This window comes from Panulirus ornatus, chromosome 51 (genome assembly GCF_036320965.1).
Source record: "Panulirus ornatus isolate Po-2019 chromosome 51, ASM3632096v1, whole genome shotgun sequence".
Lineage (NCBI taxonomy): Eukaryota > Metazoa > Arthropoda > Malacostraca > Decapoda > Palinuridae > Panulirus > Panulirus ornatus.
This window is the reverse complement of record NC_092274.1, coordinates 8,221,689-8,249,594: the sequence shown is the minus strand read 5'-3', so window position 1 is coordinate 8,249,594 and position 27,906 is coordinate 8,221,689. Positions and strand designations below refer to the sequence as shown.

At 42.5% G+C, this 27,906-nt stretch overlaps 1 long non-coding RNA gene and 7 other non-coding genes across 9 annotated transcripts; 5 read left to right on the top strand and 3 right to left on the bottom strand.

The window, feature by feature from the left end:
• Positions 1 to 532: 532 nt before the first annotated feature.
• TRNAN-GUU (transfer RNA asparagine (anticodon GUU)) lies at positions 533 to 606 on the bottom strand. The gene has a single exon. It is a non-coding gene; the product is annotated as a tRNA-Asn (tRNA).
• A 289-nt stretch (positions 607 to 895) lies between these two features.
• On the top strand, positions 896 to 969 carry TRNAN-GUU (transfer RNA asparagine (anticodon GUU)). The gene has a single exon. It is a non-coding gene; the product is annotated as a tRNA-Asn (tRNA).
• A 1,626-nt stretch (positions 970 to 2,595) lies between these two features.
• Positions 2,596 to 2,669, bottom strand: TRNAN-GUU (transfer RNA asparagine (anticodon GUU)). The gene has a single exon. It is a non-coding gene; the product is annotated as a tRNA-Asn (tRNA).
• A 1,249-nt stretch (positions 2,670 to 3,918) lies between these two features.
• TRNAN-GUU (transfer RNA asparagine (anticodon GUU)) lies at positions 3,919 to 3,992 on the top strand. The gene has a single exon. It is a non-coding gene; the product is annotated as a tRNA-Asn (tRNA).
• Positions 3,993 to 6,685: 2,693 nt separating this feature from the next.
• Positions 6,686 to 6,759, bottom strand: TRNAN-GUU (transfer RNA asparagine (anticodon GUU)). The gene has a single exon. It is a non-coding gene; the product is annotated as a tRNA-Asn (tRNA).
• A 755-nt stretch (positions 6,760 to 7,514) lies between these two features.
• Positions 7,515 to 7,588, top strand: TRNAN-GUU (transfer RNA asparagine (anticodon GUU)). Its single transcript has one exon. It is a non-coding gene; the product is annotated as a tRNA-Asn (tRNA).
• A 2,198-nt stretch (positions 7,589 to 9,786) lies between these two features.
• Positions 9,787 to 9,860, top strand: TRNAN-GUU (transfer RNA asparagine (anticodon GUU)). Its single transcript has one exon. It is a non-coding gene; the product is annotated as a tRNA-Asn (tRNA).
• A 6,821-nt stretch (positions 9,861 to 16,681) lies between these two features.
• On the top strand, positions 16,682 to 27,889 carry LOC139764915 (uncharacterized). Of its 2 annotated transcripts, none has more exons than XR_011716493.1 (3): positions 16,682 to 16,804; positions 18,054 to 18,119; positions 25,170 to 27,889. It is a non-coding gene; the product is annotated as an uncharacterized lncRNA (long non-coding RNA). The 2 variants fall into 2 exon arrangements; XR_011716492.1 differs by lacking the exon at positions 25,170 to 27,889 and adding an exon at positions 21,913 to 25,163.
• Positions 27,890 to 27,906: the final 17 nt, after the last annotated feature.

Sequence of the window (27,906 nt, the reverse complement as noted above, 5' to 3'; positions counted from 1 at the left end):
AGTTTCTCATATGACGCCAACTGTTCCTGTGGCTTCCTGAGTGCTTCTGGAGTGTGACTTAAGTTTCTCATATGACACCAGTTGTTACTGAGGTTTTATAGAGTGCTTCTGGAGTGTGACTTAAGTTTCTCATATGACACCAATTGTTCCTGAGGTTCCATAGAGTGCTTCTGGAGGGTGACTTAAGTTTCTCATATGACTCCAGTTGTTACTGAGTTTCCTTGGAGAACAGCTGGAGTGTTCTTACGTGTTGAAGTTAATTCTAGGTTACTCTGGAGGGAGGCCAAGTCAGGTCATAGGTGCTCAGGAAGACGCGAGAAGGTAAAGAAGTCCAAAGTTTGGCGCTGTAGAGAAATGGTTAGGTCGTCGGTGTTATAAAAGGACATGAAAAGGTAAAGACTTCCAAAGCTTTGCGGCGTAAGAAAAGAGACAGATAACACTATCGCCGAGTATTACGTAATGCGGTTCATTTGTGTCTCCAGTGTCCGCTTGATGCACCTTTCCTGATGAATGTTCTTATATTTAAAGAGGTCGCCCCCGGGTGGGCTCGAACCACCAACCTTTCGGTTAACAGCCGAACGCGCTAACCAATTGTGCCACGGAGGCATAGATTTATTTGACATTCAGGTGGACCTGTAGAAGGGACCCTTGTGGTGCTGACGGAGTAAGATAACACACAAGACTAACGTGTGTACCAAGATATGGACAAGAGCTTCAGTGGCCCTCATGGGTTACACCTTATGGAAATGCTAACATAATACTGCCATTTCAACTTAACAACCAGGTAGAGTATAAGGACTCTATGAAGCAGATATGTATTGATACAGAGCATCAGTAACTGACATGTCCAAAGTCCAGTTTATGGCGCTACTTGAAGCTGCCATGACTCTTCCATGCCTCCGTGGCACAATAGGTTAGCGCGTTCGGCTGTTAACCGAAAGGTTGGTGGTTCGAGCCCACCCGGGGGCGATCATTTATGTCAAAGACGATTCCAGGACCATAATAAGAAACTTTATCAATCAAGTGCAGGAGTTAAGCACAAGCTTTTGTCCCTTCGGACCTCTCCAAAGGAGGATTGGAAGCCTCCAGCAGGTATGGAAGTCATACCTCACTTACCCTCAACACCTTTCCAGATGTCTACTGGAAACCTCAACATGGAAGCAGGCTCACGAGAACCCTTAAAAGCCACATACATGAGACACACACATCCAAATTAACCTATGACCATTCCAGAGGTTCACTGCATATCCTATTTGCATGTATAACAAGATACAAACATTCCATTCCATTCCAGAGGTTTATTCTCGACCTCAACAAGCACACTGGAACTCCACATCCCAAACCTGACCAAAAAAAAAAAAAAGACATTCATCCCCATTCTTTTACTGTAGCTGTTGGTTCTCTTTCTCTTTTCTACAGCTATAACTTCGGATTCTCCCCCTGAGAGCCAGGGGGATCTACACCTCCGGTACTGCTTCAATAATTACAATGGAAGATCTCCTTCAGTCATGACAATATCTGCTTGAGTTATGACACTGAAATATTTGTGGTAACAATGAAACGTCTGTTTTGCTGATGAAACTAAAACTTAACGAACGTTCAAGTTTCCGTAGTGTAGTGGTTATCACGTGCGCTTCACACGCGCAAGGTCCCCGGTTCGATCCCGGGCGGAAACAAGTGCCCTTTTAAGGTTTCTCCTAACATTTCGTTGATTGATAATTGGCAACTGGAAATTCACATTCCTTCACACGTAACTGTGACGTCTTGTTGTATCTCTCACATCAACTAGCGCTGTCAATTCCCGAGCCTAACTGAATGAGCAACGTTAAACCAACCAAGATTTTCATTACTGCTTGCGTGTCATTAGCATATATATATATATATATATATATATATATATATATATATATATATATATATATATATATATATATATATATATATATATATATATATATTACTGGTCCATTCACAACTGCAATGCAGCAGAGTGGCGCAGTGGAAGCGTGCTGGGCCTATATAACCCAGAGATCCGGGAATCGAAACCACGCTCTGCTACGATTATGTTCTAAGGCCACCTTGGGATCAATCTCAGACCTACCTACATTCAGCGAGCCTCTGGAATACTCCAGGATATTACCTTTGTACTCGGTCTGTTTCTGGCAAATACTTTTTTGTTGGATTTTTTGAGTGTGACACTTTCCAAATATAGAATTGGGAAAGTGTGCTGTGAATTGTTCTATACTTTTTCTATCGATCATTATGATTACTATCAATTTCATCATAATTACTTTTTCATCGCATGGAAGGATCCACCTGTGGGAAGTCCTCAGGGGTTGGCTTCGCGATATGGGGAAAGGATCAGGTCCGTACGTTTCAGAATGAGAAACAAAACAAATAACATGACAAAGTTAGAGTTCTAAAGCTTAGAGGCGCTAGGAAAGAAAGAGAGATCACAACGGCCCATCACCCTTCATCAGCTACCGGCCACAGGGTAAACAAGAGACGCAATGACTTGCTATTTCGTTCATAGCTGACTACCCAGTCTACACATACTGCTGTAGTAAAGGCTGTATGTTCTTACAATAAAGAATTCGCCCCCGGGTGGGCTCGAACCACCAACCTTTCGGTTAACAGCCGAACGCGCTAACCTATTGTGCCACGGAGGCATGAAAATAATAACGGTTTAGATGTACGTGTTCAAGGGTCCCTGTGGTGCTGGCTGCGACTTGAGATACACAGTTTCTCTCAGAATTTGAAGAAGAATGTTTCCTCACTAGTGTCCACTGAGACGCGGGATCTACGCTCCAGTAACAACAGTAAAGTTATAATACATACAAATTGTTATCCAAACTGCAAGGGAAGTTAAGCCCCACCTCCCTCCCCTCCAGCTGATGTACAGCCTTGTGAGTGCTTGTTGAACACTCAACCTCACCACTTACGATCTTTTGTACGACGAAGCTACGACTAGTGAACACGACCTCTTGCAGATGGTCAGTACGACGCCGCTACGACTAGTGAACACGACGTCGGTACGACACCATGGGCAGGTTGGCCGAGGCATCTGACCCGACCCTTAAGTGAATGAAAGTCGAACCATTGGTCGTACTTGCTTACCATGGGTCGTACCGTCGTGCTCACAATGGGTTGTACCGTCGTGTTCACCATGGGTCGTACCCTCGTGCTGACCACGGGTCGTACCCTCGTGCTCAAGGGCTACACCCTCCTAAGTAGCTCTGGCAGTGTAAGCAACCAATAGAAACATACGAGTGATACACAACGCAGATATACATGTTCCACTTCAAAATGCACCAACTATACAGAAACCATCCGTAGCGTAGTTTCCGTAGTGTAGTGGTTATCACGTGCGCTTCACACGCGCAAGGTCCCCGGTTCGATCCCGGGCGGAAACAGTCTGTTTTAAAGTTCAACATGGAGCCTGGCTCACGTGCGCTTCACACGCGCAAGGTCCCCGGTTCGATCCCGGGCGGAAACAGGGTCTTTTAAAGTTCAACATGGAGCCTGGCTCATGTGCGCTTCACACGCGCAAGGTCCCCGGTTCGATCCCGGGCGGAAACAGGCTCTTTCAAACTTCAAGATGGAGCCTGGCTCTCGTGGGGGCCTGGTGGAATAACAAGCCCATCCCGTTAGGCCCAGTGCTTGGGTCCCTCACCACTGGCGGGCCGCCCTAGAGCATATGGACCGTACCTCCCGAGTTGTAGGGAGGTTTAATCTCAAACAACAACTTTAAACTCACAATATTTACCACTTCGGTTACTAGGTTGTCCAAAGATCATGCTGGTATTAACTTAATGTGGTTGTTATAACCTCATAACGTACTTTAACTGTTGCACCAGATGGTACTTCAGCATATGGTAACTTGTATCCTAGTTGGACGGAGAGGTATTGGAATATAAGGCCTCCGTGGCACAATAGGCTAGCGCGTTCGGCTGTTAACCGAAAGGTTGGTGGTTCGAGCCCACCCGGGGGCGACCTCTTTAAGACCACTTCTGAGGTTTACTTAACGTGACTCAGTAGTTACAGTTGTGACAACCTAAAACTTGTCACCACTACATAAGTTCTCTAGAAACCTCAAGATCAACAAACGACAGAGACGGTACAGCTATGATAATAAGAGGCGCACCAGTGATAATGTAGCCACTTACAGTACAACCACACGCATGTACAACACTCACCATGTTCTAAATCCCACCGTCAACCACTGAACAGCTTTTATTTTCTTCCATTCATAACGTTTTAATACTAAGGTTCACAGATGTGTTTCTTTTTTTTCATGAACTGTGATATACTGGTATGAACGTCTTGTCAGTCCGCCCATTCCCGGTCAGTACACAATGCGAGGTAATTAGACATACGATGACTAACCCTCATACAGTTACAAAATTCATCTATTTCTTTGGCAGATGAGAAACTGATGATATTGATGAATATGTTTTTGGTTAATTATGATACATCTGCACAGAGACCGTGATCCAGTAACAAGGAGGTATAAAGAGGAATAATGGCAGAGGTGAGTGGTTATACCACTAAATAATACCACTTAGCCGTTCATCGACGTAAGACAATGTATTGTTAGTGTCATAGAATGTGCTCAGGGTAACTCGTGAGTCCAAAGGTCGGTTGCCAGTATGTCACTGGGTCCCCAGCTCTGTACCAGCAAGCAGACGAGGACCCAAATCCACTTTTTTTTTTTTTTTTAACCAATCATTCAAAATGTTTGAATTTCAACATAGTGAAAGCAAGAGCCACCCTCCTTCGTTCAATGTAAGTTAGTTAATGCAAGTCCTTGTAGTGGGAAAAGTATGGTGTAGCAGACGTGATTTCGATCCACGGACCTCAGGGGTATGGGCCCAGCACGTTTCCACTGCGCCACTCTGTTGTAACTTAATAATAAATGGACCATTGATATTTGATGGGGGTCGAACTGGTATCACTGGGCCAGGCAAACCATTTCGACACCCCGAGTTTACCCACGGAAATTTATTTGGTAAATAAGTCATTGATAATCGTATACAATACATCAAACAGTTTAAGTAAACTTATGGTCTTGTAAGTGGCAGAGTTATTATCACTGGTCTGGTCCAATAGGTTACGATAGACAGCAGAGTGGCGCAGCGGAAGCGTGCTGGGCCCATAACCCAGAGGTCCGTGGATCGAAACCACGCTCTGCTACGTGAATCTTTTCTCACTACAGGAACCTGAATTGTCCACTGAGTGAAAGTTAACTTTACTCAGATTAAACAGGGTTAATACAACTTTAGTGAAACAGGGTTGATATTACTTACTTTTACTTACTTTACTTCTATTCTCTTCCAGAATTTCAAGTGATTTTCTGAGAAAATTGTATCAGTTACAGTTCATACAAAAAGAAATTGATTGCGAACCTCATATCGTAAGAGGCCGTGATTTAAAACAATAAAAGGCGATAGGGAAGTGACGAACAGAGGTGGTATAGCCCACTGCTACTAAAGGTACAGGAGAGGTGGTATAGCCCACTGCAAGATGCCACTGGAGGTACAGGAGAGGTGGTATAGCCCACTGAAGGATGCCACTGGAGGTACAGGAGAGGTGGTATTGCCCACTGCAAGTTGCCACTGGAGGTACAGGAGAGGTGGTATAGCCCACTGAAGGATGCCACTGGGACGACTGAAGCAGGCTGGGCAAGAGTCCAGCCATAATGGGATTAAGGGAGACACATTACGTCCAAGAGTCACATGGTAGACTTCAGTTGACAGTAGGGAAGCCCTTGATGGGACCCTGAGGTCAAGAGCAAGTAGGCAGAGATGCCAGGGACTCTGCTAGACCGACCTGCCTTCGGTGATGACCTGGTATAAAAGGGCGGCCGTGCTCAGGTCACGAAGGGGAGGGTGCCTTTCCAACTCTCACTTCTACTCTTTCTCAGCCCTTGCACCTTCCTTTTAACGTCCTGTCACTTTCTCTTGTTCATCTCCCAGGCACACGCATTCCTTCACTGTAGACAACGTCCATAAACCTGTCTTTTCTTTTTCACTGGGCCCTTGAGACTGATACAGCTCGAGGAGTGGCTGGGGGTAACGGAGGAAGATGGGACTCCGTCATACAGTGTCCCAAAGACGCCTTCTTGAGGTCGGAAATTGCAAGCTCCGACCTTAACGTCTTACACTGGTGAGACTTTAGGACCCTGATGAGATCAACCACGCCATATAGGAATAAGCAACGATGCTCTTCCCTTGGGAGAGGTCAGAAGAGGTCATGCATGATACTATCAGTTGCTGAAAGTGATAATCACAGAGGCCAAGTCTGGCGCTGTGAGTCTGACTTCGGCAGAGGCCAAGAATACTCGTGTAGCGGCGAAACTTCAGCACACTAGCATGTGCCCTGCACATTCGAAACACCAGCTTGGCCACCGAAAACTCGTACAGTAGATACTAGCAAGTACACAGGTCCTTAATCTTGCCCAAGAGAAAAATAAACATGTTTGCTTCAAAGGGTGAAGTTTGAGGATAAACCCGAGGTCTGTGCGTCTTTCCGATGTCTCATATTTCGTAGTCATAGCTTGACCGACAGAGCGGCCTGTAGATGATGTGATTCTGCCAGTTATCCAAGTGTGTTGACCAGGTTTATGCCGTCACATGTGTAGCAGCTGAGTAGGATTAGTGAATCTTCATATTGCGTTTAAAGAAGTCGCCCCCGGGTGGGCTCGAACCACCAACCTCTCGGTTAACAGCCGAACGCGCTAACCTATTGTGCCACGGAAGCATGGACAACCAAAGGCTCTCATGTCTACGAGACCTGTCATTTCTAGTTTACGTTGTGGTTGAGATCTGGTCATGTGACTTAACACTCCCAGAGCAATGTGGGAGGGTGTAGCCCTTGAGCACGAGGGTACGACCCATGGCGAGCACGATGGTACGACCCATGGCGAGCACGAGGGTACGACCCATGGCGAGGACGACGATACGACCCATGGTGAGCACGACGGTACGACCCATGTTGAGCACAAGGGTACGACCCATGGTGAGCACGAGGGTACGACCCATGTTGAGCACAAGGGTACGACCCATGTTAAGCAAGTACGACCAATGGTTCGACTTTCATCCTCTTAAGGGTCGGGTCAGATGCCTCGGCCAACCTGCCCATGGTGTCGTACCGACGTCGTGTTCACTAGTCGTAGCGGCGTCGTACTGACCATCTGCAGGAGGTCGTGTTCACTAGTCGTAGCTTCGTCGTACAAAAGATCGTTAAGGAGTGAGGTTGAGTGTTCAACAAGCACTCACAAGACTGTACATCAGCTGGAGGGGAGGGAGGTGGGGCTTAACTTCCCTTGCAGTTTGGATAACAATTTGTATGTATTATAACTTTACTGTTGTTACTGGAGCGTAGATCCCGCGTCTCAGTGGACACTAGTGAGGAAACATTCTTCTTCTAATTCTGAGAGAAACTGTGTATCTCAAGTCGCAGCCAGCACTACAGGGACCCTTGTACACAAACGTCTAAATCACCACCATTTACATGCCTCCGTGGCACAATTGGTTAGCGCGTTCGGCTGTTAACCGAAAGGTTGGTGGTTCGAGCCCACCCGGGGGCGAATTATTTATGACTGCTCCTAAGGGCGATTACCACAACCGCTAGTTACAGTTGTGGGTGCATAACAACCCCACCAGTTCCTCCCGAGTCCTTTAACGACCACGCAGAGTTGTGACCCTCATATTATACTCGTAAGAAATCGTTGGCAACAGAATTGGCTTCTTCCTTACAAGGACAATATATGGTGTTGTAATTGTAGACCAACTTGTGGTGTTGTCCTGCATATTCATGGCCTTCTGCAAACCAAGTTTTAAAATGAATCGTTTTGGTATGAGCTATCATCGTATAATTTCCTCAGAACACCGCGCAAAATCATGATTTCAACGTGATTTTGACTGATTTTATTCTGGGGCGGTGCTCCTACCCGTAGCCCTGTGGGTGGTGGCGTAAAAGAGAACACAGTGGGTACAAAAGGTCCAGGTCTGGGGATATATACAGAAGTAGTCACATCCATCGTCTTCACTTCGTCACGGTAGCTTCAGCAATACACGTCTTCAAAGTGTGAAAAACATTCACATAGCAGAGCGTGGTTTCGATCCACGGACCTCTGGGTTATGGGCCCAGCACGCTTCCGCTGCGCCACTCTGCTAAATGCAAGTTTTCAAAGATCGTGCTGAAAGGGATACATGATGATGACCGGATAATTGTGTGTTGATACATATACATAACTTTACCCGTAACACTGGAAATCAACATACATTTTGAATAATATTCCTCAAGACTTAAGTCTTCCATAAGCAGTGTAGCGACACTGGGTTTACCTCTACAGCCCCCCCAACAGTGTCACCTTACAGCATCTTGACTTGGTGGCAGGTCACGGCCGTGTGACCTAGCGCGACCTCTGACTCGATCTTGGGAGGGTGGCATGTCAAAAGCTGCCTCTGTAATCGTCCCATCAAGTAGTAGATGACCTGGCCCTTTCCCTGGAGAGAGGTCAAGAGTTCGCCACATTCGGCTACGATGTCTTTCAAGTGCCCTTTGGGCCAAAAGCTTCCCTCACACCAACTTCGTGACCTGACCTCCCTGCCTCTTGTAGAGCAGCGACATCGCCACAGGAAGGGGGTGTAGTCAAGCAGTCTACTCTCGCTAGACGACAAGATGTGCGCCACTCCGGTGGCTGTACTCCAGGCCATGGGGATCCAGACGCTTCCTCCGTCAGTAGAACTCCCGACGCGACTCCCGCCGGGGATCCGCTGTGGTGCCTCCGACGTTCAGCGACAGGACCTGCCAAACCGAACTCCCCTTCCACACCATAACCCTGTACCAGCAATAGCTCAATGCCCCTGGGCTGTTCACCTGCTAACTGACGAAACACCGTTGCTGTTAAAGGTGTTTCCGCGCCTCTCTCACACTTAAGTCATTCGTACAATGAACTCCAAAGAAAAAAAAATAAGAAAAGGAACATCTACTAAAGTGGAAAATGAATGAGCGCAGTAGCCTTGCACTTAGGGGTCATCTCGCCCTCTCTCATAACCATGTTAGTCGCCCATGATGACAGCAACAGTGGTATGTACAGTCGGCATGAAGGAAGTCAGTGCCATGCAGAGCATATATATCCACGAAAAGAAAAACTGGAAATACGGTGTCCTGAAAATGATATATTGGTGGACTTGTTTCTTACAAGAAGATTAAAAATACAAAGTTAAGTTAAAAGTTCACTGTAGAAGATTATGATTGCGAGATGATGTTAAAAAAAAAACTTCTGTTTCCGCCCGGGATCGAACCGGGGACCTTGCGCGTGTGAAGCGCACGTGATAACCACTACACTACGGAAACTACGATATATCTTAAAGGTCTCGTCATTTCTGTGGTTAATAAGAAGTCTTTCTTGTTTGACTTGATGTCTCGTCGTGTGACTGTAGTGGAATAATCCATTATTCATGTGTTTTGACGATTAGTTAAAGTGGCCAAGAACGACTGAAGGGTCAGGTCTGGAGCAGGACGGGACGATCCATGAGTACGATGGTCGACCCTTTATCCTGGCCATCTAGACTCAGGTCAAAGGTCAGACTGTCATTCCCTCCTGCTCAACATGATGAAGTACAGTTCTGGGGTTGACCATTCATCAACCAATCATACGGCCGACGTTCAGCTGGAGGGAGTGGCAGTGGGGTTCATGTCACCATGGAGTTTGGACAAGAACTTGTGTTTCAATTTATTCTCATGGTTCGACACCTCTTGGGAGAGACCACATTTCAAGCCTCCGTGGCACAATAGGTTAGCGCGTTCGGCTGTTAACCGAAAGGTTGGTGGTTCGAGCCCACCCGGGGGCGATCTCTTTACACCAGCCGGTATAACAGATGAGGCAACATTAAACATATCACTCAGAGGATTCTAGAGAAACCTCAACCATCATAGACACCAGTGACCACAGCAGAGTTACACTTGAAACACTTGAAGCCACCTACGGTACAACCACACTGATGTACAACACGGCGGTCCTGTCTGTAAACACGCTCAGTAGGTTCCTACACGCACGATGACTAACCCCCATAAGTTGTTGCCAGTATTATCCAATTTCTTGCTAGAGGAGAAATTGCCGGCTGTTGGGGTGATATATTTTGAGGAAGATATCACAGTATCACCGTACAGCGGGAAGGCTGATCCGTCATTATCAAAAGTGTGAAAAGGAGAAAATTGGCTCGATAACTGGTTAACCCAATGAACAATACCATTCCGCCATTCTCACAGTTTTCCACAAGAACATAAACCAGAGCCAAAACCTGATAGTTTTCTTTATCCATTAACTCTTAACTAATGTCTAATGATAATAAAATGTTCTTTTACGAACTGTGGCCAATATTGTGTTCACTGATAATCGTGTAAGATTATTGAAATACAATCTTTTCCTAAAACATGCCATTGTCCTCCTCTTAATCGACATAGGTTCAGCAATGCAACTCCTTGTGGTGTGAAAAGTACCAAGTATTGTGTAGCAGAGCGTGGTTTCCATCCACGGATCTCTGGGTTATGGGCCCAGCACGCTTCCACTGTGCCACTGTACTGTACACAGCACTTAGACGTACCACTGGTATTTGATAGGATATTGTAATATTTACCATGCTCTAGGTATCCAATTCGGTCCTCGGCAAACCCTCTAAATTTAGTCATCAATGAACATGTCATTAATGATCGCTTATTATAGAGTAATGAATACATATATACTAATAAGACTGACTGTAGTGATAAGAAACTTTTCTCATTATCTCACATTCATGGTCCATATAAGGATATGACACAGCAGAGTGGCGCAGTGGAAGCGTGCTGGGCCCATAACCCAGAGGTCCGTGGATCGAAACCACGCTCTGCTACACAGTACTTTTCCCACTACAAGGACTTGCATTATCTACCTTATATTGAACGAAGGAGGGTGGCTCTTACTTTCACTATGTTGAAATTCAAAGATTTTGAATGATTGGTAAAAAAAAAAATGGATTTGGGACCTCGTCTGCTTGCTGGTACAGAGCTGGGGACCCAGCGACATACTGGCAACCAAACTTTGGACAGGCGTATACAGGGCAATGGTGGCATCGAAATGGAAAGAGACAAATTAAAAGTTTAGTTAAAAGACCGTTTAGGGGAGGCAAAGTCCAATTCAGTTGCATGGTGGCATCCAAAAATAAAAAGACAAATTAAAGGTTTAGTTTAAATTCCCTTTGGCGCCGCCGAAGGCAATTACAGAGGCATAGAGGCATTAAAAGGGAAAGAAACAAATGGAAAGTTTACTTTAATGCCACTTTGGGGATGCCAAAGGGCAAGAGAATTGCGTTGAGGCATCCAAAAATTTAGCGGAAAATTGAAGGATTAATCTAAATCCCCTTTGGCGTCTTCAAATGCCTTTACAGGGGAATAGTGGCATCTAAAGGGAAAGAGACAAATTAAAACTTTACTTAAAAGACCCTTTGGGGGTGCCAAAGTCCAATACAGTGGCATGGTGGCATCCAAAATTTAAAAGACAAATCAAAGGTTTAGTTTAAATCCCCTTTGGGGGCGCCAAAGGCAATTACAGGGGCATAGAGGCATCCATAGGCAAAGAAACAAAAGGAACGTTTAGTTTAATGTCCCTTTTGGGGGTGCCAAAGGTAAAGAGAGTGACGGGGAGGCATCCCAAAATATTGGGGGAAATTAAAGGTTTAATATAAATCCCCTTTGGCGTCACCAAAGGCCTTTTCAAGGGAAAAGTGGCATCTGAAGGGATAGAGACAAATTGAAAGTTTACTTAAGAGACACTTTGGGGGTGCCAAAGTCCAATAGAGTGGTGTGGTGGCATCGAAAAACATAAAGACATATTAAAGGCTAAATTCAAATCCCCTTCAGCGGAGCCAAAGGATATTGCAGGGGCATACAGACATCCAAAAGCAAAGAAACAAATGGAAAGTTTACTTTAATGCCACTTTGGGGGTGTCAAATGGCAAGACAGTCGCGTGGAGGCATCCAAAAATATAGAGAGAAATTGAAGGTTTAATATAGATCCCCTTTGGCGTCTACAAAGGCTTTTACAGGGGATTAGAGGCATCTAAAGGGTAAAAGACAAATTGAAAGTATACTTAAAAGATCCTTTGGGGGTGCCAAAGACCAATACAGTTGCATGGTGGCATCCAAAAATAAAAAGACAAATTAGATGTTTGTTTTAAATCCCCTTTGGCGCCACCAAAGGCAATTACAGGGGCATAGAGGCATCAAAAGGGAAAGAAACATTTGGAAAGCTTGTTTTAATGCCACTTTGGGGATGCCAAAGGGCAAGAGAATTGCGGTGAGGTATCCAGAAGTTTAGAGGAAAATTGAGGGATTAATCTAAATCCCCTTTGGCGTCTTCAAAGGCCTTTACAGGGGAATACTGGCATCTGAAGGGAAAGAGACAAATCAAAAATTTACTTAAAAGACCGTTTAGGAGTGCCAAAGTCCAATACAATTGCAAGATGTCATCCAAAAATAAAAAGAGAAATTAACGGTTTACTTTAAATCCCCTTTGAAGCCGCCAAAGGCAATTACAGGGGCATAGAGGCATCAAAAGGGAAAGAAACATTTGGAAAGCTTACTTTAATGCCACTTTGGGGATGCCAAAGGGCAAGAAAATTGCGGTGAGGGATACAAAAATTTTGAGGAAAATTGAAGGATTAATCTAAATCCCCTTTGGCGTCTTCAAAGGTCTTTACAGGGGAATAATGGCATCTGAAGGGAAAGAGACAAATTAAAAGTGTCCTTAAAAGACCGTTTAGGGGTGCCAAAGTCCAATACAGTTGCATGATGTCTTCCAAAAATAAAAAGAGAAATTAACGGTTAAGTTTAAATCCACTTTGGAGCCGCCAAAGGCAATTACAGGGGCATAGAGGCATCAAAAGAGAAAGAAACATTTGGAAAGCTTACTTTAATGCCACTTTGGGGAGGCCAAAGGGCAAAAGAATTGCGGTGAGGCATCTAAAAATTTAGAGGAAAATTGAAGGATTAATCTAAATCCCCTTTGGCGTCTTCAAAGGCCTTTACATGGGAATACTGGCATCTGAAGGGAAAGAGACAATTTAAAAGTTTACTTAAAATACCGTTTAGGGCTGCCAAGTTCCAATACAGTTGGATGGTGGCATCCAAAAATAAAAAGACAAATTAACGGTTTACTTTAAATCCCCTTTGGCGCCGCCAAAGGCAATTACAGGGGCGTAGAGGCATCAAAAGGGAAAGAAACATATGGAAAGCTTACCTTAATGCCACTTTGGGGATGCCAAAGGGCAAGGGAATTGCGTGGAGGCATCCAAAAATTTAGAGGAAAATTGAAGGATTAATCTAAATCCCCTTTGGCGTCTTCAAAGGCCTTTACAGGGGAATACTGGCATCTGAAGGGAAAGAGACAAATTAAAAGTTTTCTTAAAAGAATGGGGTGCCAAAGTCCAATACAGTTGGATGGTGGCATCCAAAAATAAAGATAAATAAAAATTTTAGTTTAAATCCCCTTTGGCGCCGCGAAAGGCAATTACAGGGGCATAGAGGCATCAAAAGGGAAAGAAACATTTGGAAAGCCTACCTTAATGCTAATTTGGGGATGCCAAAGAGCAAGAGATACATTGAATAAGGCATCTTACAGACTGACAATGGGATCTTATACATTCAATAAGGCATCTCACAGACTGACAATGGAATATTATACATTCAATAAGGCATCTTACAGACTGACAATGGGATCTTATACATTCAATAAGGCATCTTACAGACTGACAATGGGATCTTATACATTCAATAAGGCATCTTACAGACTGACAATGGGATCTTATACATTCAATAAGGCATCTTACAGACTGACAATGGGATCTTATACATTCAATAAGGCATCTTACAGACTAAAAATGGGATCTTATACATTCAATAAGGCATCTTACAGACTAAAAATGGGATCTTATACATTGAATAAGGCTTCTTACGGACTGACAATGGGATCTTATACATTCAATAAGGCATCTTACAGACTGACAATGGGATCTTATACATTCAATAAGGCATCTTACAGACTGACAATGGGATCTTATACATTCAATAAGGCATCTTACAGACTGACAATGGGATCTTATACATTGAATAAGGCATCTTACAGACTGACAATGGGATCTTATACATTCAATAAGGCATCTTACAGACTGACAATGGGATCTTATACATTGAATAAGGCATCTTACAGACTGACAATGGGATCTTATACATTCAATAAGGCATCTTACAGACTGACAATGGGATCTTATACATTCAATAAGGCATCTTACAGACTGACAATGGGATCTTATACATTCAATAAGGCATCTTACAGACTGACAATGGGATCTTATACATTCAATAAGGCATCTTACAGACTGACAATGGGATCTTATACATTCAATAAGGCATCTTACAGACTGACAATGGGATCTTATACATTCAATAAGGCATCTTACAGACTGACAATGGGATCTTATACATTCAATAAGGCATCTTACAGACTGACAATGGGATCTTATACATTCAATAAGGCATCTTACAGACTGACAATGGGATCTTATACATTCAATAAGGCATCTTACAGACTGACAATGGGATCTTATACATTCAATAAGGCATCTTACAGACTGACAATGGGATCTTATACATTCAATAAGGCATCTTACAGACTGACAATGGGATCTTATACATTCAATAAGGCATCTTACAGACTGACAATGGGATCTTATACATTCAATAAGGCATCTTACAGACTGACAATGGGATCTTATACATTGAATAAGGCATCTTACAGACTGACAATGGGATCTTATACATTCAATAAGGCATCTTACAGACTGACAATGGGATCTTATACATTGAATAAGGCATCTTACAGACTGACAATGGGATCTTATACATTCAATAAGGCATCTTACAGACTGACAATGGGATCTTATACATTCAATAAGGCATCTTACAGACTGACAATGGGATCTTATACATTCAATAAGGCATCTTACAGACTGACAATGGGATCTTATACATTCAATAAGGCATCTTACAGACTGACAATGGGATCTTATACATTCAATAAGGCATCTTACAGACTGACAATGGGATCTTATACATTCAATAAGGCATCTTACAGACTGACAATGGGATCTTATACATTCAATAAGGCATCTTACAGACTGACAATGGGATCTTATACATTCAATAAGGCATCTTACAGACTGACAATGGGATCTTATACATTCAATAAGGCATCTTACAGACTGACAATGGGATCTTATACATTCAATAAGGCATCTTACAGACTGACAATGGGATCTTATACATTCAATAAGGCATCTTACAGACTGACAATGGGATCTTATACATTCAATAAGGCATCTTACAGACTGACGTGTCCACAATGGATTAAATGCGTCATTCCATTATTTTCGCAGTCCACTTTCATACGTCTGGCGCCAACACTCTCCTTGGACACTAATAAATCTTATCCATAAATAAATATTTTCATTCGTATATGACCAGTGCGGAATGAGCCAAGAATCTTTCACTGAACTCGCGAGAAAACTCTTAAAGAAACACCATAACACTAGTAAACACATGAACACAAGAGTTATTGTAATGCTGACCAAATGTCAGTCCTGCCTTTGACAACATACCAGTTCCATCATGACCGAGCCCCACATACACCATCCCAGTACACTAACGAGCCAACTATCATTTTCGAGGTATTTCTCAGTTCAAAGTAGGACAGATTTGTTTTCTTTCCTCATCAATCACATACACCGTCCTCTTATCTAAAGACATCTCATTAATCTAAGAAAACTCATTAATCATCTATAACGAGAGTGGTAATTACAATATCACACACGAGATCTCACCTATTGGGAAACCAAAGGGTAACTGCTCGCTCCGGTGACACGAGAGGAACATCACTTGGTTTCCCGCCACCTGATGGTGTCTCCTCACTTTTTTTTACTATGATGATGAGAGTAATCATGAACACCTCACTAACAAATACCGTTCATATAAGCCAAATTCTGATTTATGTATTACATAAGCTTTGAAAATCCCTGCTTTGTTCATCAGCCTAGGTCATCTTACATACATTTGCTCATGATTATCACCTTCATTGGATATAGTTGCAATAAATAAGTCGTGTTCTCCTTCGTCCTGTATAAACAAAGCTCCCAATTGGTCAAAAGAAAAATGGAGTTAGCCAATCAGCATTGCAAGCCATGCCATCACGGTCGATTTCATTTCTATCAGAAGATTAATCTTTTATAGAACCCTTTCGAAACCAGAATTAATATATCTGGTTTTGATGAAAAAGCCTAAATATGTCTAGATAATTACAATTGAATTAGTGACAGGGGCCATATTACCAGCCCGAAGGATAAATCAGATTTCTAAATTTTATCTGATTTATCAGAGAGCGTCCTGAGAGGTGGTGTTTATATACAAGTTACGTAGATTATTTTTAGGACAATTTATATAATGAATTATGCAAATAAGGTTTCGTATATGCTATCTAATAGAAAATATTTCCTTCAGTAAATTATAAACCAGCATTTATGAAATTCGTTTCAGATGAATACTGAAAATAGATACAAAAACCATGAGATAAAATATAACGCAACCTGTAATTAAAAGTTCGTCGTCACTCTCGTAATGTTTGTGTTGTGATGCAGGAACACGTTTCTTGTATATTTCATCCATAATAACGAAGTGATAATAGATTATCTACTGTATGCAGCGACCATAAGTGAGTAATGTAACCTTAGTACCATTTAAAAAGTAGATACGTTTTTATCCAGTAAGGTAGTTATGAAACACTCAAATAAGGGTGTCGCATCGTTCGTAAACTTTAGAAATAAACTTAACTCGTTGAATTTGTACAATATTTGGGTTAATATAATGTTTTGGTGATTTGAAACTCATTTTTATCTGATATTTGTCAGTATTTCTAATATAAAGTGTAGTTATTTATAATTGTGCCCTGCTATCGTACGTCAGTTATGTACCATAAGCATTTTCTATTGTCTCTTCAACTTGGCATCATTATTATCTATGTACACAGTCTAGTGTTGAGATAAAATACTACACTGTTGTAGAGAACAAGAAAAATGTGGAGGCAGTTCATCAGTTTATGGAAACACGTATTACAGTGGATGAATTTTGACGACAATGGTACTAATGTGTTCCTTAAACTGTAGACCTCATATAGAGTGGTGTCCCCACAATGTGATTAGGTCCATGAAGTTGAGGAAAGATGGGCAGAATTACTCAATATCAACAATATGGATTTTCAAAAATCCATTGGTACCACTTTCATCAAAATCTGTCTTGAATTTTATACAGGTCTTGCTGGCGGGTGACACCATATATCCACACAATGCTTTGTTTAAATTCTAGAGAGCTTTATTTGGTGTGTAAATCAAGTTTTAAACAATAAAGCTTTATATCATTTCATGAAAGTGTCACATGGATGTGTTATTCTCCGAACCTTCAGCTACACGTGATTTGCTCGGGTTTGCGCAGAAGCATAATGCTAGGCTGTCAGGCTTGGTTTAGGGAATGCTGAACAAACATGTTTTTTTCTTAATTATTCTGATAGAGGGCTTCAACAGTGTGCAAGAAGTTGAGGAATTACTATACTCGGTCACATAAATTTTTCTTGAATGATAGTACCCGCAGATGCATACAAAATTAAAACAGCTATCGTGTATGTACGTATTGTAACCCACATATTCTAAGTTTATTATGTCAAAATCTTATTTACCCTTGGATGCAAATTTCTCTTTATTATAACAAAATCTTATTTACTCATAGATGCAATTTTCTCGCAATTAAGGTGCTTTTTTGAGAAGTACATAGATTTTTGTTTTGGTAAAAGTGATCAGCACTTTTCATCATTTGGTGATAATTTGGACTTTATGCAGCAGCCAACACAGGCTCTATTTTCATGTTGTGGAAAGTGTAATTTCATGAGTTTTTTTTTTTCTTCTTTTTAGATTCAAACAATGGAGGAAGAATTTGAAACCCGTGCCTGGGATGAGGCTCCTGATGCAGAACCTCTGGTAAGATGTAACAGCATTTGATATCATGATGATCTTGTACAGTTATTTACTGTGTTACTGTAGTGATTTGTAATCAGAGTACCTGGCACGTTGTTGATATGGAAACATAGAACATGTTTCACAGTGTTCAGAGTAATAATGCATTAGCTATTACTTTTAAGGCATAACCACACAGTGGGTGTATTGCAGTATAACTATGTGCAAGTCGATGTCATGGTAAAATATAACCTTGTCCTGACCACGGTAGAATGTGGCTGTGTATACCAGGTATTTCCATAGAAAGAATTTGCCACATATACGACTTAGTATTGTAGTAATTTATACCTGTGTATAGGGTAGAACTGTTGTAGAGTTATACCATCTAGGTGTTATGAAGGTGAGATGTAACCAAATACTGGGCATGTCCATGCTGTGTATTGTACTGAATACTTGCTAAGCTGTAACCATCACTTATTATTATTATTATTATTTTGCTTTGTCGCTGTCTCCTGCGTTTGCGAGGTAGTGCAAGGAAACAGACGAAAGAAATGGCACAACCCACCCCCATACACAATGTACACACACACACACACGCTCACACACACAAATATACATACCTATACATCTCAATGTACACATATATATACACACACAGACACATACATATATACCCATGCACACAATTCACACTGTCTGCCCCTATTCATTCCCATCGCCACCTCGCCACACATGGTATAACATCTCCCTCCCCACTCATGTGTGCGAGGTAGCACTAGGAAAAGACAACAAAGACCCCATTCGTTCACACTCAGTCACCAGCTGTCACGCAATAATGCCCGAAACCACAGCCCCTTTTCCACATCCAGGCCCCACACAACTTTCCATGGTTTACCCCAGACGCTTCACATGCCCTGATTCAATCCACTGACAGCATGTCAACCCCGGTATACCACATCGATCCAATTCACTCTATTCCTTGCACGCCTTTCACCCTCCTGCATGTTCAGGCCCCGATCACTCAAAATCTTTTTCACTCCATCTTTCCACCTCCAATTTGGTCTCCCACTTCTCTTCGTTCCCTCCACCTCCGACACATATATCCTCTTGGTCAATCTTTCCTCACTCATTCTCTCCATGTGCCCAAACCATTTCAAAACACCCTCTTCTGCTCTCTCAACCACGCTCTTTTTATTCCCACACATCTCTCTTACCCTTACATTACTTACTCGATCAAACCACCTCACACCACACATTGTCCTCAAACAACTCATTTCCAGCACATCCACCCTCCTGCGCACAACTCTATCCATAGCGCACGCCTCGCAATCATACAACATTGTTGGAACCACTATTCCTTCAAACATACCCATTTTTGCTTTCCGAGATAATGTTCTCGACTTCCACACATTCTTCAAGGCTCCCAGGATTTTCGCCCCCTCCCCCACCCTATGATTCACTTCCGCTTCCATGGTTCCATCCGCTGCCAGATCCACTCCCAGATATCTAAAACACTTTACTTCCTCCAGTTTTTCTCCATGCAAACTTACCTCCCAAATGACTTGACCCTCAACCCTACTGTACCTAATAACCTTGCTCTTATTCACATTTACTCTTAACTTTCTTCTTTCACACACTTTACCAAACTCAGTCACCAGCTTCTGCAGTTTCTTACATGAATCAGCCACCAGCGCTGTATCATCAGCGAACAACACCTGACTCACTTCCCAAGCTCTCTCATCCACAACAGACTGCATACTTGCCCCTCTTTCCAAAACTCTTGCATTCACCTCCCTAACAACCCCATCCATAAGCAAATTAAACAACCATGGAGACATCACACACCCCTGCCGCAAACCTACATTCACTGAGAACCAATCACTTTCCTCTCTTCCTACACGTACACATGCCTTACATCCTCGATAGAAACTTTTCACTGCTTCTAACAACTTGCCTCCCACACCATATATTCTTAAAACCTTCCACAGAGCATCTCTATCAACTCTATCATATGCCTTCTCCAGATCCATAAATGCTACATACAAATCCATTTGTTTTTCTAAGTATTTCTCACATACATTCTTCAAAGCAAACACCTGATGCACACATCCTCTACCACTTCTGAAACCACACTGCTCTTCCCCAATCTTATGCTCTGTACATGCCTTCACCCTCTCAATCAATACCCTCCCATATAATTTACCAGGAATACTCAACAAACTTATACCTCTGTAATTTGAGCACTCACTCTTATCCCCTTTGCCTTTGTACAATGGCACTATGGAAGCATTCCGCCAATCCTCAGGCACCTCACCATGAATCATACATACATTAAATAACCTTATCAACCAGTCAAGAATACAGTCACCCCTTTTTTTAATAAATTCCACTGCAATACCATCCAATCCTGCTGCTTTGCCGGCTTTCATCTTCCGTAAAGCATTTACTACCTCTTCTCTATTTACCAAATAATTTTCCCTAACCCTCTCACTTTGCACACCACCTCGACCAAAACACCCTATATCTGCCACTCTATCATCAAACACATTCAACAAACCTTCAAAATACTCACTCCATCTCCTTCTCACATCACCACTACTTGTTATCACCTCCCCATTAGCCCCCTTCACTGAAGTTCCCATTTGCTCCCTTGTCTTATGCACTTTATTTACCTCCTTCCAAAACATCTTTTTATTCTCCCTGAAATTTAATGATACTCTCACCCCAACTCTCATTTTTCCTTATTTTCACCTCTTGCACCTTTCTCTTGACCTCCTGCCTCTTTCTTTTATACCTCTCCTGCTAATTTGCATTTTTTCCCTGCAAAAATCGTTCAAATGCCTCTCTCTTCTCTTTCACTAATAATCTTACTTCTTCATCCCACCACTCACTACCCTTTCTAATCAACCCACCTCCCACGCTTCTCATGCCACAAGCATCTTTTGCACAATCCATCACTGATTCCCTAAATACATTCCATTCCTCCCCCACTCCCCTTACTTCCATTGGTCTCACCTTTTTCCATTCTGTACTCAGTCTCTCCTGGTACTTCCTCACACAAGTCTCCTTCCCAAGCTCACTTACTCTCACCACCCTCTTCACCCCAACATTCACTCTTCTTTTCTGAAAACCCATACAAATCTTCACCTTAGCCTCCACAAGATAATGATCAGACATCCCTCCAGTTGCACCTCTCAGCAAATTAACATTAATATTAAGTAGAAGTAGTAGATAGAATTAGGTGGGAGCTTTACATAGAAGTAGTAGGCTGGAAGATCAGGCAGAGATGTTAGGTAGTAGTAGTTGGTAGGAATATTAGGGTGGTCTATTAGGGTGAGGAGAGTTATGCTATGGCCATCCCCTTGAGGGAGTTTCCAAAAGGAAAGGTCATCAGAGATATACACGTAGATAGATAGATATGACTGTTGTACTTAATTTGTTGCTTTTCCATGTCCTTTTTTATGTACCTCTTTCAGTGCACTAGGTGATAATTTCTGGTCTTGGATTGCTATGTTTGACATGGCTGTTTGTTAGTTTCTCCAAGTTCATTTATTTTAGGCTTTGATATTTTATTTTTTGATTTTCTAGCTCTTTTTAGTCTGTGTTAATTATTAATATTTATATATGTTTATTTGTTATATTTAATTGCTCTTTCCCACTGATGCGGGAAACAGACGAATAATGGCCCATCCACTCATATACACATATATACATAGACACCCATACATGCACATGTACATACACACTTATACATATATATACACAGTTACATATTAATACTTGCTTGCTTTCTTCAATTACCCGTGCCACCCCACAGGAAACAGCATCACCACCCCCCTGCGTCAGCGAGGTAGCACCAGTTAAGCAGACCAAAAAAGGCCACATTCATGTGTGAAGTGAGAGGGTTAGGGAGAATGATTTGGTAAACAGATAAGAGGGAGTGGAAGCTTTGCGGAAGATGAAAGCCGGCAAGACAGTGGTTTTGGATGGTATTGCAGTGGAATTTATTAAAAAAGGGGGTGACTGTGTTGCTGACTGGTTGGTATGTATAGTTAATGTATGTATGACTCATGGTGAGGTGCCTGAGGATTGGTGGAATGCTTGCATAGTGCCATTGTACAAAGGCAAAGGGGATAAAGGTGAGTGCTCAAATTACAGAGGTATAAATTTGTTGAGTATTCCTGGGAAATTGTATTTTATTTATTTATTTTGCTTTGTCACTGTCTCCCACATTTGCGAGGTAGCACAAGGAAACAGACGAAAGAAATGGCCCAACCCACCCCCATACACATATATATACATACACGTCGACACATGCAAATATACATACCCATACATCTCACAGTACACATATATATACACACACAGACACATACATATATACACATGCACACAATTCACACTGCCTTTATTCATTCATATCGCCACCTCACCACACATGGAATAACACCCCCCCTCCCCCCCTCATGTGTGCGAGGTAGCGCTAGGAAAAGACAACAAAAGCCCCATTCGTTCACACTCAGTCTCTAGCTGTCATGTAATAATGCCCGAAACCACAGCTCCCTTTCCACATCCAGGCCCCACACAACTTTCCATGGTTTACGCCAGACGCTTCACATGCCCTGATTCAGTCCATTAACAGCAAGTCTACCCCGGTATACCACATCGATCCAATTCACTCTATTCCTTGCCCGCCTTTCACCCTCCTGCATGTTCAGGCCCCGATCACTCAAAATCTTTTTCACTCCATCTTTCCACCTCCAATTTGGTCTCCCACTTCTCCTCGTTCCCTCCACCTCCGACACATATATCCTCTTTGTCAATCTTTCCTCACTCATTCTCTCCATGTGCCCAAACCATTTCAAAACACCCTCTTCTGCTCTCTCAACCACACTCTTTTTATTTCCACACATCTCTCTTACCCTTACATTACTTACTCGATCAAACCACCTCACACCACACATTGTCCTCAAACATCTCATTTCCAGCACATCCACCCTCCTGCGCACAACTCTATCCATAGCGCACGCCTCGCAACCATACAACATTGTTGGAACCACTATTCCTTCAAACATACCCATTTTTGCTTTCCAAGATAATGTTCTCGAATTCCAAACATTCTTCAAGGCTCCAATCACTTTCCTCTCTTCCTACACATACACATGCCTTACATCCTCGATAAAAAGTTTTCACTGCTTCTAACAACTTGCCTCCCACACCATATATTCTTAATACCTTCCACAGAGCATCTCTATCAACTCTATCATATGCTTTCTCCAGATCCATAAATGCTACATACAAATCCATTTGCTTTTCTAGGTATTTCTCACATACATTCTTCAAAGCAAACACCTGATCCACACATCCTCTACCACTTCTGAAACCACAGTGCTCTTCCCCAATCTGATGCTCTGTACATGCCTTCACCCTCTCAATCAATACCCTCCCATATAATTTACCAGGAATACTCAACTAACTTATACCTCTGTAATTTGAGCACTCACTCTTATCCCCTATGCCTTTGTACAATGGCACTATGCATGCATTCCGCCAATCCTCAGGCACCTCACCATGAGTCATACATACATTAAATAACCTTACCAACCAGTCAAGAATACAGTCACCCCCTTTTTTAATAAATTCCACTGCAATACCATCCAAACCTGCTGCCTTGCCGGCTTTCATCTTCCACAAAGCTTTTACTACCTCTTCTCTGTTTACCAAATCATTTTCCTAACCCTCTCACTTTGCACAGCACCTAGACCAAAACACCCTATATCTGCCACTCTATCATCAAACACATTCAACAAACCTTCAAAATACTCACTCCATCTCCTTCTCACGTCACCACTACTTGTTTTCACCTCCCCATTAGCGCCCTTCACTGAAGTTCCCATTTACTCCCTTGTCTTACGCACTTTATTTACCTCCTTCCAGAACATCTTTTTATTCTCCGTAAAATGTAATGATATTCTCTCACCCCAACTCTCATTTGCCCTCTTTTTCACCTCTTGCACCTTTCACTTGACCTCCTGTCTCTTTCTTTTATACATCTCCCACTCAATTGCATTTTTTCCCTGCAAAAATCGTCCAAATGCCTCTCTCTTCTCTTTCACTAATAATCTTACTTCTTCATCCCACCACTCACTACCCTTTCTAATCAACCCACCTCCCACGCTTCTCATGCCACAAGCATCTTTTGCGCAATCCATCACTGATTCCCTAAATACATCCCATTCCTCCCCCACTCCCCTTACTTCCATTGTTCTCACCTTTTTCCATTCTGTACTCAGTTTCTCCTGGTACTTCCTCACACAAGTCTCCTTCCCAAGCTCACTTACTCTCACCACCCTCTTCACCCCAACATTCACTCTTCTTTTCTGAAAACCCATACAAATCTTCACCTTTGCCTCCACAAGATAATGATCAGACATCCCTCCAGTTGCTCCTCTCAGCAAATTAACGTTAATATTAAGTAGAAGTAGTAGATAGAATTAGGTGGGAGCTTTACATAGAAGTAGTAGGCTGGAAGATCAGGCAGAGATGTTAGGTAGTTGTAGTTGGTAGGAATATTAGGGTGGTCTATTAAGGTGAGGAGAGTTATGCTATGGCCATCCCCTTGAGGGAGTTTCCAAAAGGAAAGGTCATCAGAGATATACACGTAGATAGATAGATATGACTGTTGTACTTAATTTGTTGCTTTTCCGTGTCCTTTTTTATGTACCTCTTTCAGTGCACTGGGTGATAATTTCTGGTCTTGGATTGCTATGTTTGACATGGCTGTTTGTTAGTTTCTCCAAGTTCATTTATTTTAGGCTTTGATATTTTATTTTTTGATTTTCTAGCTCTTTTTAGTCTGCGTTAATTATTAATATTTATATATGTTTATTTGTTATATTTAATTGCTGTTTCCCACTGATGCGGGAAACAGACAAATAATGGCCCATCCACTCATATACACATATATACATAGACACCCATACATGCACATGTACATACACACTTATACATATATATACACAGTTACATATTAATACTTGCTTGCTTTCTTCAATTACCCGTGCCACCCCACAGGAAACAGCATCACCACCCCCCTGCGTCAGTGAGGTAGCACCAGTTAAGCAGACCAAAAAAGGCCACATTCATGTGCGAAGTGAGAGGGTTAGGGAGAATGATTTGGTAAACAGAGAAGAGGGAGTGGAAGCTTTGCGGAAGATGAAAGCTGGCAAGACAGTGGTTTTGGATGGTATTGCAGTGGAATTTATTGAAAAAGGGGGTGACTGTGTTGCTGACTGGTTGGTATGTATAGTTAATGTATGTATGACTCATGGTGACGTGCCTGAGGATTGGTGGAATGCTTGCATAGTGCCATTGTACATAGGCAAAGGGGATAAAGGTGAGTGCTCAAATTACAGAGGTATAAATTTGTTGAGTATTCCTGGGAAATTGTATTTTATTTATTTATTTTGCTTTGTCACTGTCTCCCACATTTGCGAGGTAGCACAAGGAAACAGACGAAAGAAATGGCCCAACCCACCCCCATACACATGTATATACATACACGTCGACACACGCAAATATACATACCCATACATCTCACAGTACACATATATATACACACAGACACATACATATATACACATGCACACAATTCACACTGCCTTTATTCATTCATATTGCCACCTCGCCACACATGGAATAACATCCCCCTCCCCCCCTCATGTGTGCGAGGTAGCGCTAGGAAAAGACAACAAAGGCCCCATTCGTTCACACTCAGTCTCTAGCTGTCATGTAATAATGCCCGAAACCACAGCTCCCTTTCCACATCCAGGCCCCACACAACTTTCCATGGTTTACCACAGACGCTTCACATACCCTGATTCAATCCATTAACAGCATGTCTACCCCGGTATACCACATCGATCCAATTCACTCTATTCCTTGCCCGCCTTTCACCCTCCTGCATGTTCAGGTCCCGGTCACTCAAAATCTTTTTTACTCCATCTTTCCACCTCCAATTTGGTCTCCCACTTCTCCTCGTTCCCTCCACCTCCGACACATATATCCTCTTTGTCAATCTTTCCTCACTCATTCTCTCCATGTGCCCAAACCATTTCAAAACACCCTCTTCTGCTCTCTCAACCATGCTCTTTTTATTTCCACACATCTCTCTTACCCTTACATTACTTACTCGATCAAACCACCTCACACCACACATTGTCCTCAAACATCTCATTTCCAGCACATCCACCCTCCTGCGCACAACTCTATCCATAGCCCACGTCTCGCAACTATACAACATTGTTGGAACCACTATTCCTTCAAACATACCCATTTTTGCTTTCCGAGATAATGTTCTTGATTTCCAAACATTCTTCAAGGCTCCCAGAATTTTCGCCCCCTCCCCCACCCTATGATTCACTTCCGCTTGCATGGTTCCATCCGCTGTCAGATCCACTCCCAGATATCTAAAACACTTTACTTCCTCCAGTTTTTCTCCATTCAAACTTACCTCCCAATTGACTTGACCCTCAACCGTACTGTACCTAATAACCTTACTCTTATTCACATTTACTCTTAACTTTCTTCTTTCACACACTTTACCAAACTCAGTCACCAGCTTCTGCAGTTTCTCACATGAATCAGCCACCAGCGCTGTATCATCAGCGAACAACAGCTGACTCACTTCCCAAGCTCTCTCATCCACAACAGACTTCATATTTGCCCCTCTTTCCAAAACTCTTGCATTCACCTCCCTAACAACCCCATCCATAAACAAATTAAACAACCATGGAGACATCACACACCCCTGCCGCAAACCTACATTCACTGAAAACCAATCACTTTCCTCTCTTCCTACACGTACACATGCCTTACATCCTCGATAAAAACTTTTCACTGCTTCTAACAACTTGCCTCCCACACAAATATATTCTTAGTACCTTCCACAGAGCATCTCTATCAACTCTATCATATACCTTCTCCAGATCCATTAATGCTACATACAAATCCATTTGCTTTTCTAAGTATTTCTCACATACATTCTTCAAAGCAAACACCTGATCCACACATCCTCTACCACTTCTGAAACCACATTGCTCTTCCCCAATCTGATGCTCTGTACACGCCTTCACCCTCTCAATCAATACCCTCCCATATAATTTACCAGGAAAACTCAACAAACTTATACCTCTGTAATTTGAGCACTCACTCTTATCCCCTATGCCTTTGTACAATGGCACTATGCATGCATTCCGCCAATCCTCAGGCACCTCACCATGAATCATACATACATTAAATAACCTTACCAACCAGTCAACAATACAGTCACCCCCTTTTTTGATAGATTCCACTGCAATACCATCCAAACCTGCTGCCTTGCCGGCTTTCATCTTCCGCAAATCTTTTACTATCTCTTCTCTGTTTACCAAATCATTTTCCCTAACCCTCTCACTTTGCACACCACCTCAACCAAAACACCCTATATCTGCCACTCTATCATCAAACACATTCAACAAACCTTCAAAATACTCACTCCATCTCCTTCTCACATCACCACTACTTGTTATCACCTCCCCCATTAGCCCCCTTCACTGAAGTTCCCATTTGCTCCCTTGTCTTATGCACTTTATTTACCTCCTTCCAAAACATCTTTTTATTCTCCCTGAAATTTAATGATACTCTCTCATCCCAACTCTCATTTGCCCTCTTTTTCACCTCTTGCACCTTTCTCTTGACCTCCTGCCTCTTTCTTTTATACCTCTCCCACTCATTTGCATTTTTTCCCTGCAAAAATCGTCCAAATGCCTCT